The sequence below is a fragment of the Plecotus auritus genome (assembly GCF_963455305.1).
Source record: "Plecotus auritus genome assembly, chromosome: 9".
Lineage (NCBI taxonomy): Eukaryota > Metazoa > Chordata > Mammalia > Chiroptera > Vespertilionidae > Plecotus > Plecotus auritus.
In genome coordinates, this window is record NC_137783.1 from 30451212 (window position 1) to 30467219 (window position 16008).

The 16008-nt window shown below is 38.2% G+C and overlaps 1 protein-coding gene and 1 pseudogene across 3 annotated transcripts in view; one reads left to right on the forward strand and one right to left on the reverse strand.

Annotated features, from left to right (window-relative positions):
* LOC308257703 overlaps positions 1–6824 on the reverse strand; it is a 238702-nt pseudogene extending 231878 nt beyond the window's left edge. The window contains exon 1 of the transcript in view: positions 6665–6824. The product of the transcript in view is annotated as an uncharacterized misc_RNA (transcript). The remainder of the gene's footprint in view (positions 1–6664) is intronic.
* The window catches only part of PRKG1 (protein kinase cGMP-dependent 1), a 1125638-nt gene that overhangs the window by 416677 nt on the left and 692953 nt on the right, over positions 1–16008 (forward strand). The gene's annotated exons all lie outside the window — the stretch shown is intronic.

Consider the following 16008-nt stretch of genomic DNA (forward strand, 5'->3'; position numbering starts at 1 on the left):
GTGATACTGTATGCATAACATCCTGAGGAATACACACATGCACACATACACACACATAATTAGAGCTAACAAAATTCAGCAAGGTCACATGACACAAAATCAATATGCAAAGTCAATTGTATTTCTCTATATATTAATAATCTGAAAAAAAAGAATTAAGAAAGGCATTCCATTCCCATTAACATGAAAAAGAATAAAATAATTTGGAGTAAATGTAACAAAAGAAGGGCAAGTCTTATACAATTAAAAGATTGTTGAGAGAAATTAAAGATCTAAATACATTGGCAAGCATTCATAGATGGAAAGACTCAGTATTGTTAAGATGTCAGTTCTTCCCAAATTGATATATAGATCTGAACAAAGTTGAGGGATTTATACCTCCTGATTTCAAAACTTATATAAAACCTACTATCATCAAGACAGTGAGAGACTGGTGCAAGGGCAGACATGTAGCTCAATAGAACAGAACTAAGAATCCTGAAATCAACTCTCACATTCAAGGTATTGATTTTCTACAGAGATGCCAAGGCAGTTCATAGGGGAATGGATAATCTTTTCAACCAATTGTGCTAGAAGAATTGTATATCCACATACTAAAAGGTGAATTTAGACCCTTAACTCACAGCATGCAAAAATTACAACTAAAAATGGATCACAGAGCTATGCTTAAAATCTAAACATAAAATATTGTTACAAGCAAACAGGAGAAAATATTTGTGATTTTAAATTGGACAGTGTTCTTACTTATGACACCCAAAGCATGGTCCTTAATAGAAAAATTGATAAATTGGACTTGATCAAAACTAAAAGCTTTTCCATTGAAAAAGTAATATTAAACAAATGAAAAGACAAGTCACAGGTTAGAATAAAATATTTGCAAATCATAAGTAAATATCCCAAAGAGAGGGGTGATAGGAGACATCTGTAAGACTATCAACAATTATATATATATATTAAAATGGAGAAAAGACTTGAAGAGATATGCTGCATTTCACCAAAGTTATACAAAGGCCATATAGAAATGGCTAGCAATCACATAAAAGATGCTCAGAATCACTAGTCATTAGGGAAATGCACATTAAAACACAACTTAAAGGGCACTTTATGGCGCCTTTTCCTTTTCAGGAGCGCACCTGCACCTCTCCAGTCCCCTTTTCTTCCCCCGGGTGCCTTATCTATGCCTCTCTCTCCTAAGCACCAAGGGCCCTGCTTTCACTTCTATAACTTGTTTCCTGAGCCTATGCAACCCAGGTAGGTCCCTTTTACTACCTCTGTAACTTTCTAAATAAATTGTCTCTTATAATTTGGGGGAAAAAAGCACTTTATGCCACTCTAAAGGTTCCAATAAAAAAGACAGACACTGTCGAGTGTTGGGGACAATGGAGAAACTGGAACCCACATACACTACTAGTTTGAATGTAAAATGATACAGTCAGTTTGGTAAACAGCTTGGCAACTTCTTGAAAAGTAAAAACAATTTTAACATACAATCCAGCAATTCCACTTCTAAGTATCCATCCAAGAGAAATGAAAACATATGTCCATATAAAGTGTTATAAACAAATGTTCATAGGAGCATTACTCATAACAACCCCAACTGGAAGCAATTCACATAAATATCATCTAATCAATGGAAAAAATCAATGTGGTGTAGCCATACAATGGAATACTATCTACACTAATAAAAGAGAAAGATGCAAATTGACTGTACCTCCACGACACCCACCAGCCAATCAGGAGTGAGTATGCAGATTAACCCAACAAAGATGGTGGGTTAATCTGCATACGCAGGCGTGGAGTGAAGACTGAAGACTGAAAACTGAAGGCTCCACTGTGGCCAGAGCCAAGCCTGAAGGCTGAAGGCTGAAGGCTTGGCTCCGCTGTGGCCCGGGTCCCGGGTGCCGAAGGAAAACTGGTGCTGGCAGCCAGGGGAAGGAAGGCAATTGCACGAATCTAAGTGCAATGGGCCTCTAGTTTAACAATAAAAGAAAATGAACTACAGCATGGATGGACCTCAGAAACATTATGCTAAAAGAAAGGAGCGAGATGTAAAAGACTGCGTAGTGTGTTATTCCACTGATGGGCAATGTCCAGAAAAGACAAAGCCAGACAAGAATGCAGTGGCTGCCTGGAGCTGGGGGTGGGAGCAGGTATTAACTGCAATGGGCATGAGAGATCTTTGTGGTGACAGAAATATTCTTAAATGGGATTACGGTGATTGACACACTACTCTATAAACTTACTAAATTATAAGCTGAACAAATTGGTAAATGTTATGGTGTATAAATTATACCTGGGTAAAGCTGTTAAATGAGATGAGGGAGGGGTTGTGGGGTGCTATTGTCAGATGCAGATGGCATGGGCAATGATATTTAGGGAAGGCAAGAGAAGGTGTATCGATGATTGTACCTGAAGAATTTTAATTTTATGGAGGTGACTGAGTGATGATAACACAGAGAAGTCAATGCTGTTGAAGGGAGGCTTTTTTACTTACACGCCCCAAGAGAAGTTGGTAGCCAAAGAATGCAGGGCCAAATGGGACAGCACCGGGTTTAGTCAGTAGGCAGGAAAAAGCAAGAGGAAGCCCAGGCCAGGGCCTTTATTGGGGTTTCTTTGGGGAATACAAAGCAGGACATGGTAAATGGTTTAGGATTGGCTAGTTTGAGTAATTCTGACAGGCTTTGGGGTATAGGAGTTGTACCTAATGGTCTGGTTACTGATCCCTGGCTTGTTTTAAGGTAGGAAGAATGTTGGCTTTGTATGTGTTTGATAAAGTAGATGGTTGGGGTATGGGGTCAAGATAAATTAATTTACATATGAAAGGCACATGTCTGACTGGCCCTTTAGTCTCTAAGAATTAGCCACCTCTGGGGTGTGTGTGTGTGGGGGGGGGGGGGTAACTCCCACCAGTGAGGCCACAGATGCCAAGGCAACTAGAATACAGAAAGTTGATACAATAGGCCTTGTGACAAATGGATGACAAGCACAAGTTTAAGAAAATACAAAACAGCAGGAAGGGAAAATACAAATGGCAATGAAGGAGAAACTTTTTTTCTGCTTTTAGTATATTTCTTGACAGGAATTTTCTAAATCAGTTCTCTTTTCTCCGGGAAAACCAAAAAAAAAAAAAACACAAAATAAAATAAAAGCCTGCTCACATATTTTTAAACAAACATCTAGGACACTGTTGTCATTTACACATGTAGTTTGTCACTTTTATAGCATGCACTTCTAAGTTGCAGCAGCAAAATTGGGTAAACCAGGCTTTAAAAGTTGTGGATTGAATAGAGCTTAGACACATATACCAGGAAAGGTAACATCTTGAATGCTATAGTCATTAATGGAATGTGCTATAGTCAAGGTTTGGTTTTTGTAAGAGAGCAGAGTAAGAATTCAGATCCTTATCATTAGTCTTTGTATACTTATGTAAAGTGTTTTTAACTTGTAATTTTAGATTGCCCAGATAATGAGATTGAAATATATTAATCACCCTCTTTTTTTTGCCTGTGTACAGCTTACACATGTAACTCATTTTTATATTTCAGATGTATTGTATCTAATGCTTTATTTTAAATAAGGATATAAATTAGACTTTTTGGCATTTTGTGGAAACCAAGAAATGAAGAAGAAAAAAAAAACAGCATCAGATATTTAAGAGAGGAAGCTTTGGGAGTTAAGACACAAAATCAAGTTGAGCAGCATAGTCCAACAGATGTTTAAACAGATGAATAAAACGTGCCTTGTGAATTCCTAATGAATATCAAAGAATACTACCTGATTTTGAGAAATGGGACTGATCATCCGAGTGCTACAAGCCCCTGGAAAATGGTTTCTACAAAAAGTCTACAGTGGACAGAACTCAGGCACCTTAGGATGTCTGCTTATAATTTTAAATGTATACTCTGACACTCCGTGTTGAACATAATAACTGTTCTTAGCGGGTGCACCATATCTATTGAGCACACAGGCTGTTTTCGTTTCTTAGCCTTGTCTCATCACCTCTTCCAGGCCCATTCCTCCTATTTCTAACATCTTTCCTCTCCACAATGTCACTGAACTAAGTCGCTTTCATGAAAATTATCAGAGGATGTACATATGTCTTACTAACTGCATCATCATTCTTTCTAGTCTGGATGAATAGGATCATTATCACCCCACAAAACAGTACATATAGATTCCTGAGACAGACATTGGGCATGAAGACAATGATAAACACATCTTCCTTGTAGTGTGGACTTTCTCTACAAGTAACAATGGCCAAGTGGATCTCGGGATATTGTCAGAGAAGAGAACCTGACACATTATAGATTCTTGATGTTTTCTGAAAAAGAGCCATAAATACTATAAAATGATTGAAGTGATTAGGGAGGGGTAAGTGAAAGGAGACTGTGTTGCTTCATGGGATACGGTGATTGGGGAGCCTGGTCAAACTTACTAAGCAGGTTAAGAAACGAGACTCCTTCACACAGAAGAAAAGAACACGAGCTTGGAAATCTGGTGAAGCATGGTGTGAATCCTGGCTGCCCCCTTTACCAGCTTGAGCCTTTGCCCTGCCCTCTTGGAGTCTGGAGAATCTCCTCTAGAAAAGGACTGGGTTGCAATGATGAAAGATGTCATATGGAAAAACAATACATGGCTGGCATTTAATATGAGAATCTGAGGAATAAAACCACATGAAAGGAATTAACAAATGATGAAAATCAGTGTTCCCCTGCCACGGGGTAGGTTTTTAAATAATGCCTTAATCTGAATCTGAAGGGCCGACTTTCTCATAGTAAAATACCATGCAAAGGTAATGGGAACCCTTGAATGACTTGCAGTTCCCATCATGTGTATGGTGAGAATATTGTGTATTCCCTTACAACGATATGAAGGAGGCCTCAATTCTGGTGACAATTGAGAGGGATCCATTATAAAAACCCGTGTTTAAAGATAATAATGTCCATATTATTTGAAGTAAAATATTCAGTCATGCTACTTAGCAGTATAAAAGACATCTTCAGTATCACACTGCTGGGGTTAATGATACTTGGTCTGCATATTGCTTTACCATTTGGAAGCCTCATCCATCATCTCTTCCCATCATCAAGTGCTTGAGACAGGTATTAAAATTTTTCTGTATAGGTAAGGAAGCTGACTTGGAATTTAGAAGGTTTTCCTTGGTTTCACAGCTCATACCTAACAGAGCTGTCATTCAGACTCAGGTTTTCTGAGACCAGGTCCAGAATGTTTTCCCCCAGTGCATCGTAGCTGTCATTCTCAGAGCAGGTGTACGGCTTTAACCAGGTTCAGGTGTTGCAGCTGGTGCCTGGCTGCTGGAATTCATAGCCATGGCAGTGTATGCTTTTGGGTGACTTAACCTCAGGGCAATATGCCTTTAAATCCATATCAGAGGCTGCAAGCAACCTTCTAATCTCTCTGCTGTCTAGTCCTGGTCAGTGCATCTGCCAGTTCATCATGCTCACAGCAATGTCAAAAGACAAAGTAAAGATTGAAAGAGGGCAAACTGAACCTCTTAAGAAAATATCATTTTTCTGGCATTGATGAAGGTATCAGCTGCCAGTAGAGTGTGAAAATTGTTCCAGGTTAAGACACTTGACAAAGACGTGCATTTTAAACAAATATAGCAGCTACCTTGAGATAAATTTCAGTAGTAACTGAAACACCTGCTCAGGTAGAAAGGCCATTTTTAACCTGTGGCTTTCTTATTATGGCACTGAAATGTAATACTTAGGTGAAAATGTCTCCGAAGAGTAAATGCTTAACAGACTTGAGGACAAACAGCTGTTTCAAGCATAAGGTCAGCACATAGGGTGCTTTCATCACTCCTTATCTCCCTCATCTCATTTTTAGGAATTATGAGATGTTCATGTATTGTATCCATGTATGTGAAGTTGAAATGGAAACCATTTGCAGATTCTAATTTTCTGAGTTTTTTTTTATAAGAAAAAAAATTCCTTCAGAAGAAAAAATGCCATTAACCTACGTGACTAGACTAAGAAGGATATGCTGAATGGGTGGCTACTAAACTATTTGTGTCTTAATCTCTTACTGCCATCCATGTAATAAAACTGAAGTTATGTATAATGGAGCAAGCAGTCAGTTGTAAGATGTTTCAGCGTATAATTTTGTTATTTCTCATTCATGTGTAGAGAAGAACATTTTAAATCTTACTTTAAAAATGACTTCTCTTTTTCCCCAGTCAGTTGTCTGGGTGACTTGGACTCGGACTATATGTTTAAAAGGCAGGGGTTATAGGCCCTGTTGGTGTCATGGCTGTGGAGGAGTTTGGTATGACAGGCACTGTTGATAGCCCACCTCTTACACTGCACAATGGTGGTTGTCATTGGCATGAGACATCTGTAAACACTGTGGCTTGCCATGGCATTATGTGCTGTTTTTTTGTTGTTGGTTTTACAGCTGATTGATCTCTATTAGTAGCTTTTCAAGGCTTTAAGGACACTATTGGCCTTGATTAGCATTTCCTGAACCTCCACTGCACCTCCATAGAGTACAGGTGTGGATCCTAGCCCCTTAAGGGCGTTACTGACTATAAAAGGAAGGCAACAGGCTGGGGAATCCTATTGGTCTGGCTCATGGTCTTCCCTGGTGTCTTCTCATTGAGGTTATGTGTATTTATGTTTTGTTTTGTTTTTTTACTTACTATTCTTGGTCTTCCTTATTGGAACTTTCTGTCCTTCCTCGTTCAGAATACGTTGGAAGCTGTGTTGATGCTTACTCAGTTCTTCACCATGACTCACTGTGCCAGGTACTGTGCTGGGAGGTGGGGGTGGTGTGGTGAGCAAGTTAAACTCATGGATCATGACGTATGGTGGAAATTCCAGAAAGGTCAACAGGTACTTTATCACAGTGTGATCTGTGCCGAGCCCCTTAAAGGGGGCAGGGAGTTATTTGGTGGCCTGAGCTTGCCCCCTTTCTTCTGGGTCCTAGGAATGTTGTGCAGACACCACTCATGCTCCTAGGATACTTGCCTAAGAAGCTTAGGACCCTGACTCAGGGTGTAGAGAGAACCTAAATCCTGGAGGAAACTGAACAGGTACTAAAATACAAGTTTTGAACTGGTTTGCCCACTGTGACTTTCAACAAATAATTTAACTTCTCTATTCATCAGTCATCTTAAAAAAAAAGACAGTAATTCCTCTGAAGAGTGTTTGGGAGGATGAGAGAGTCCGTCTATACGCTTTTTTCCACCTCAGTCCCCGGCATATGGCAGGTGCAAAGTAATTATCAGCTACTGAGCTGTTGATCAATGTGCTGTCCGTGGAGGGACACACATAAAAAGAAAGGGAAGGAGTCCGTGCCTTTGGTTTGTGTGCACATCTGTGTTTAAGTATGTAAACACCAGCTGTGGAATTCCGCCGTTCGCACTTTTGTATTCCCTGGTCTACCTACTGCGGCTGTAGTTCTCTCAAATCAGCCTTTAAAGACACGTGCTGGATAAATGAGAGGATCTGTGGCTCACTGATTCCTCCTCCCTCCTGAGGTGCCTTGGGAAAGGGTGTGACTAGTACCCATTGAACTTACAAAAGACATTTCAAATTGCCTTTAACTTTGTAGGTCACACTGAAAATGGTTCTTAATGAATTCTTCAAGAACGGGTGAACTGAGGGCATGCCAATTGCAAACAGCCTTAACAGTTGGATATAATACTGCTGTCACCCTCTAGGTATGAGCCTCAGAACCAACAGGCATGTTTAATTTGGCTTTCTGGAGTCTCAATTAAGAGTGCACTTAGGTGAGATTAAATAACATGTGTAAACGTCATTTTCTGAACACAGTGCACACTCATTGCCTACACATCAGCCATCCAGTCATCACTAGAAACTTGTAGGCTAAATTCTCTTATCTCTATTACAAGAGTAAAGAATGTAGAGTTCAGAATAGTTAACTGACTTGCCAGGTTGCCTGAATCAAAGCTACCAGACATGGAATTAGAAGCTCGACCTTGTTACCGAATTTGGAACACCTGCATGTGATCTTGGTTCTACTTTAATTTTCTTTTGATACTGAGCAAGTGACTGCTGTGAGCCTTTTCCTGAATGGGGATAGTGTATCTTTCTAAGGGTACTGAGCAGGCTCAAATGAGATGATGACACATAAACAGACATTCTCTAAATTGTTCAGTGCTATACAAATGTATTCAGCTTGTGGCATCCAAACTTACCTTCAGCTTTAATTGGAAATGCCTTATCCAGGGGCTAATATTTATCTTGTGGTTCCCTATCTTGCTGTTTATTTTGCTTATGTCACACAACTTTTTTTAAATATTTCTAAAATACAGAAACATTTTAAAGCATTATTCACAGTGACAGTAAATAGATGATTCCTAGCAACTGAACTTGATAAAATAATTGTAGATGATTTTCTAGAAGCCTGGAACATACTATGCATTCAAATATTTGATAAATAAAGAGGTTGTGTTTTTATTTCTGCTAAGTAGCTCCTTAAAAATCATATTTTAATAAGTGCTTTAAATCAGTTGTTTTCAAATGGGGATTACCCTCCCCCTTCCCCACAGGAAATACTTGGCAGTGTCTGATGACATTTTTGGTTGTTAAAATTGGATGAAATGGGTGCTATTGTCGTCTAATGGATAGAGGCCAGGGATGCTACTAAACATTTTATGATGCAGAGGACAGTTGCCAGAACAGAGAATTGCCCTAGCCCCAAATGCTCATTGTACAGAGGTTGAGGAATCCTGTACTAGATTAAGAACCTCGCTACTCAAACTGGACCTTGGACCAGTGATATTGATCTCACATGGACTGGGAGCCTATTTGAACTGGACTATTGGGCCCTGCCCTAACCCAGAGTCTCCATTTAATAAGATCCCAGGTGATTTGTATGTACATTAATGTTTGGAAAGCTCTAGTTGAAAGCAACACTATTTTTAAAGAATAAACTTTCTTTAAGAATAGTTGTAGACTTAACCAAAAAGACTGCGAAGGTTAGTCGAGAATTCCCATATACTCTGCACCCAGTTTTCCCTTTGACAAACATCTTACTTAAATTCATATGGTAAATTTGTCAGAATTAGTGAACCAATATTGATCAGTAACTAAAACTTTACTCCCATTTTGTTAGACTTTTACCTAAATGTTCTTTTTCTGTTCCTTGATCCTATTGAAGGTACCACTTTACATTTATTCTTCTTAGGCTACTCTCGGCTGTGACAGTTTCTCAGACTTTTCTTGTCTTTTGATGACCTTAACAGTTTTGAGGGTACTGGTCAGAAATTTTGTAGAATGTTCCTCAATTGGAATTTGCATGTTTTCGTTATGATTATACCAGGGTTACGTTATATTTAGAGGGAGACCATGGTGGTAAAGTTCTATTTTCATCACATCATATCAGGGTTATATCCTATCAGCAAGACTTATCACTAGTAATATTTACTTGGCTGAGGTTATTTTTGGGTAAATAACTTTTTATAGTTTACATTTATTCCCTATAAATTTCTTTTATAGGCCTTAAATTCTATTTATTTTGATAGCTTGTGTTTGTAGCTTACATTTAGCTGATTTAAATTTGTTCTGCTGGTCAATCAAGGCTCTGTCCCACAGTAGCCGCCTTCTGTTTTGAAATTCTGAAGGCCTAGGTTAGTGGTCGGCAAACTCATTAGTCATCAGAGCATCAAACCGCGGCTCGCGAGCTCGCGAGCCACAGTTTGCCGACCACTGGCCTAGGTCATTACCATGCCCAGATTTTTTGTACATGAGGTACTTCAAATTGTAAATTTATAACTGAACAGTTTCACAGATTAAATAGTGGAGTTGATTTTCTCTAGGGAAATACCCAGAGTGTAGTGAAGGGCAAATCTGATTAATCAAAAGAGCTAAAAACCACCTAGAACAGTGGTTGGCAAACTGCGGCTCACGAGCCACATGCGGCTCTTTGGCCCCTTGAGTGTGGCTCTTCCACAAAATACCATGGCCTGGGCGAGTCTATTTTGAAGAAGTGGCATTAGAAGAAGTTTAAATTTAAAAAATTTGGCTTTCAAAAGAAATTTCAATCGTTGTACTGTTGATATTTGGCTCTGTTGACTAATGAGTTTGACAACCACTGACCTAGAACTAACAACTAGTTGGGAATTATTTTTTCAAAAATGAGAAACCAATCAAATTGGCAGTTTCCTATCTGAATTCTGAAACATATTAGGAAATTAATGTTGCAGTCCAACGGCTAGTTTCAGAGAATATTTTGCTCCTCTTACAAAATATCTAGGACTTTCACATGCTGGTATGGTAGGGCCATATGCTAGGAGCTGGGAGCACTGATATCCATGTCATAAGTAGTCAGGTAGTACCTGTGAGGGCACCATAGCTCAATCTCTTTATCAGATCTGGACAATTACTCCTAATCTCTGCATTTTAATTGTGCTAAGACAGAATGAGATAAAAAATATTAAAAAGGACTTCTGTCTCTTAAAATCACCTCACTGTAAGTTCCAACCATTAATTCTTACCACTACTAGACAGTAGAGCACAAGTCTTAGTTCCTACTCCACTTCTAGCATCTGCATCTCCACCTTTGCATTGGTGGCATTGCTATCTTATAGTTCTCTGCTCTGAACTGAAGAACTCCTGTCCTACCTACAGACCTCAGTTTGATGTTCTACGTAAAACATTAAAATACAGGATCAGTGGGTCTCCAAATACAGTCAGGAACTATACAAGTAGCTTTACTAATGTTCTAGATATGTAAATTTTCCTCAGCAAGCACCAATCTAACATTTTAGCCTTGCAAATACCCACTACAGCTCTCTGAGATTCTCAAGAGCAGGATGTCCTTCTCTGGGGTTCCCAAGCAGGAATGTGATGAACCCAGGAGCCATTCTGGACCAACTGGCTTTAAAAATACTTTTTTCTTTCTATGCAAGTTACACATGAAGGGACTCAGGTTGAGTAGTGGGAAGTAGGTCTCGAAGATGCACAAAATGTTAGCTTTTGCCCTATACATTGGCTGAACTTGGAGAATTCTTTGTCAGCTGCTTTTAAATGAAATACTGAAAAGTAGGTGATATTCCACAAGCAATTTTTAAGTAAACATTTAAGAATCATATAAACATCAAATTGGACTTGTAGCTATGCTGGATCACTTTGCAGATGAATGCTGAAACCATGGAAAGTTAAACTCATATAATCCACTTCGTCCTTACTGAGCCAGGACAAATGCAGAGCTCTTTGGACACCAACTCTGACATTTTATTCAATTTTTCATGCTGCATCTTTTCTTCAAAGAGTATTAGGATAGCCTGATATTTTTAGTAAAATTCTATACAAAATACACATTTCTCTGGGTAAAGGGTAGGCAATGCTATCTTTGAGAGTTTATTTTACTTTAGTATTTTTATATGAGGAGAAGACATATTTATATTTCTTCTGTCTTGGAAAATATTAAGGTTGGGGGAAAACAGAATGCTTTCAAGAGATTGCAGGAGTGCATAAAGAACTTCTTCAATATTAGCATGAAGCAAAAACATTTTGAGGGAAATTTATCCAAACTCAATTATGACTATGAACACATAGCAACTAACTTCAATATTAGAATTTGAATTTGTGATCACTGTAAATGATCTCGTCATAAGTTTGGCCCAAAGGGTCGCTATAAGCTAAACGGTCAAATCATTGTATTTGTTCCTTGGATGTTTCTACTATGGTCAATGCTATGGCATTTCTTTGCTTACAGAATCTTTCTAAAGACACTTTTCTGGCAAAAGTAGATGTCACTTAAAGAAGTTGTCACTTAAAGAAGTTGCAAGAGGGCAACTAAAACAGCCAAAAAGGTGAAAATTCCAGGGAAACAATTTTTGAGGCCCTATCTCAAGGAAATGAAACTGGAAAGAACATAGAATTGAAGCCTATAAAATGAAAAAACAAATGGTTAGAATAAACATATTTGACATATTTATGTTTTAAATTTTATGAGATAAATGTGGGACAATTGGAAAGAAACCCTGGTTCCTCAAGTAAAGATTCCTTTTTAACTTTTTTCTTAAGTCCATGGTCCTCCCTAACCTCTGTAGGTGCTGCTTCATTTGTATGTTCTGTTCTGATATTGGATGATCATAGTGGGGGGGGGGGGGTGGTTACTGAGAGAAAAGCATCTAAACACTGACACCTAAGAGCTAATCTTTTATTCTTATGTGGACAGTCTCAGTTTTCTATTTTGTCAATTTAGCTCTTGCTCTCCCTGATGTATTGTGAATCTATGAATGAGAAACTAAAGTATGAGATAAGTGAATACCGTAGTTGAGTAATCTAAGACCTCTTTGTCAATTTCTTTTCTCTTCATAATCTTATACCTTTATTTTTAGCTACACTTTTTATATGATGTTTCAAAATTCTATTGACATTACTTTCTAGCATAAAATCCAGAATACTTACACTCTTTTTTTCTACGCTGACTTTCTGGTGATAAGGAACATACTTATTCAGCATTGGAGAGGTGACCAGGAGTGACTCTGCCGTCCATGCATTAGTCTTCATCCTTCCAAAAGAGCAGCACTGGATTGGCAAGAAACCAAATAGAAGTCTATTCAGGAGACCTGAGTTTTAGTTCTCATTCTGTTCTAGCAATTTTTTTTTTCTTGAGACATAATTTTTCTCATTTGTAAAATCAGAGGTTGAATATTATGACTTTGAATGTATATTTCAACGCTAACATTTGATGACTCTGAGGAAATTGGTCTCCTGAGTTATTTTCTCATTTTCATCCCTCTTAACCTAAGATTTATAATTTGGTCTCTTATATCCTCTACTTTTCAGCTTTATATATTCAGAATACTGATTCTTGCCTTGAGGCTATTTCTTTCAGATTTCAACATCTCTTTACTAAAAATGTAGAAGCACATTAGAATTCAGTTTTCTAACTTGAATAAACTTCCCAACTGAAGCTATCCAGAGTTATTCTTAGTTGAACTTAGGAAGTTTTACTCTTTTTATTATTTTTGCCAGAATAGAGTCTATATAGTAATTTAGTCACAAAAGTTCACTTGTTCAATATTTGATAACTGTGTGAATGGACAGTGAGCTAATAAACTATTCATAATCTGGGAACCCTTTTCTAATTCAATGTTTGTGCTGAAAGTTTGTTTTTGAAACAACTTTTTTTTGTTCTATGTCTTGGTCGATTCTGAAATACTATGTTTTTAGTACTCTTACTAAAAAATGTTAAATAAATGTTTTAAAGAATAATTAGTTCCATTTGTGATTACCCTAATTTAATTACCTAGTTGATTTTTGTTTAAATTTTATTTTATTGTTTAAAGTATCACAAACAGTAGTACATATGTCTGTTTTTTTTTCCCTATTGACCTTCCCCCAGCCTTCCCTACTCCTGGGCACATCCCCTCACTCCTCCCCTCCCCCCGCCCCCAGTGTCTTGTGTCCATTGGCTATGCTTATATGCATGCATACAAGTCCTTCAGTTGATCTCAACCTTCCCCAGCCTTCCCGCTATAGTTTGACAGTCTGTTCGATGCTTCTTTGCCTCTGTATCTATTTTTTTCATCAGTTTATAATGTTCTTTATATTCCACAAATGAGTGAGATCATGTGGTATTTTTCTGTCACTGACTGGCTTATTTCACATAGCATAATGCTCTCCAGTTCCATCCATGTAGACCAGTGGAACAGAACAGAGAACCCAGAAATCAACCCAAGCCATTATGCTCAGTTAATATTTGACAAAAGAGGCAAGAGCATACAATGGAATCAAGACCGTCTCTTCAATAAATGGTGTTGGGAAAATTGGACAGATACATGCAAAAAATGAAACTAGACCACCAACTTACACATACACAAAAAATAAATACCTAGTTTATTTTTAGTAGCAATTCTATTTTAGGATGCCAGTGCCACAGTAGTACTGAATGACTTCACCCCACCTCCCTTCCTCATTTGTAACAGCTGAAAATATGACTACAACATAAACAATTTTGGCATCTCTTTTCCTGAACAATAAATATATGATTAAATTTATCTATATGTTTAATATCTATTATGTTTAATATCTGTAATATTAAATAACTTTTAATCTTAGATTAAAAATTTTTAATGGATTTACATAATATGCCCATTGTAATTATAGGGGTCTTAGACATATGACTTAAAATAGGTGAGGATTACCCATGAATTTTAAATGAAATACATTTCTTTAACTGGAGGAATGAAAAAATGTCTGACTCCATCTGCTTACTAATAAACTTCTATCCAAATAAAAGCATTTACATTAGCAGAAAAAAATGTCATTGGTCCTTAGACAGTAACAAAAATGTTGTTCTACCTATATTGTAGCATGCCAAACCACTTAGTGGTTTAACACAGTTTATCTCTCAAGGTTCTGTGGGTTGCCTGAGTTCAGCAGGTGTTTCTTGTGTGGGATCCTCACATGTTGGTAGTCAGATGACTGCTGTGGATGCTTGGCTAGACTGGCCATTCAAGATCATTTAATCATATGGTTGGCAATCAGGGCTGACTGTTGGCTGGAGTTTGGATAGAGTGCCTAAATGTCGGCCCTCTGTGTAGCTTGAGTATCTCACAGCATGGTGGCTAGGTTTCATGGGGAACCCGCCAAGAGGTCCTCACTGTGTTCTGTAGGTCAAAGAAGTCATAGAGCCTGACCGGATGTAAGGAGGTTGAAAAATAGAAACTACCTCTTAATGGGAGAGCATGGTAGAGGCACATTGAGATGGGAGATGCTGCTATGGGATTTTGGACAATACATTCCAATATAATATGTTTAAAGAAATGTCCTACAATATTCCTTAATGCTGGGATTGGCAAAGCAAAGTCTGAAGACCAAATCCATCTTCTGCCTATTTTTGTAAACAAAGTTGTATTAGAACACAGACATGTTCATACATTTAAAGTTGTCTAGGGCCACTTTCTCACTATGCCAGTAGTTAAGTAGCTGCAATCAACACAAGATGGCCTGCGAAACTTAAAATATGTATAGTCTGTTCCTTTTCAGAAAAAAATTTACCAACCACTACCTTAATGTCTTCATTTTGCAAAAGAACATTATTCACTGAACACATTTGCTAATAAGTACATGAATTTAAATTTTTATTGTCTGTAAAAGTTTCCTGTTGCTTTTTTCTCTAGGCAATATACCAACTGAAATAGATCCATGGTTCTGTCATGGTTCTCTGGTAGTTTCCACAGAATTTAACTTATTTTTCTCTTTAAAATAGAAGCTCTTCCCTCTGTCTCTACCCTCACCCCCCAAATGTGAACTGTGTTGTTTTGTTTATAGGGTTATTTGTTTGTTTTATCAGATATTGTATGAGTCACCGTGGTCCCGAAGCCTAAACTGTTAGCAAATAGAAACAGCCTGGGGAGTGCAAAGAACTCTAGAAGTAAGCACCCTACACTCTAAAGGGCTTCATTTACTTGACCTGGGCTGTGAAATAGAAATCAGTACTTAAAATTTTACAGATATTATGCTAAAGAAGAACATCTATATATATATAAAAACCTAAGTGACCATTCAACTGTGCGACCGTTCAACCGGTAGCTATGACACACACTGAGCACCAGGGGGCAGATGCTCATCGCACAGGCATGGAAACATGGAACAGACTGATGAATCTCAGAGGAAAGGGAGAAGGGAGAGGGTGGGAAGAGATTAACCAAAGATCTGATATGCATACTAGAGGCCCGGGGCACGGATTCGTGCACTGGTGTGGTCCCTTGGCCTGGCCTGGTCCATTGGCCTGGCCTGTACCCTCTCACAATTCAGGACCCCTTGGGGGGTGTTGGAGAGCTGGTTTTGGCCCCAAAAAGAGTGCTGAATTTTTGCTGCACTTGCTTAAAAATACAGAGAGTGGTGCTTTGCTTAAGGGTTTAGATGTAGATTCTCTGGTCATTGAGCATATCCTGGTGAACAAACTCCCAAGATGTGGTACAGAATGTACAGAGCTCATGGGCGGATTAACCCACACTTAGCTCTCCCAGCCGCACTGAGATGATTCTACTGAAAAAGA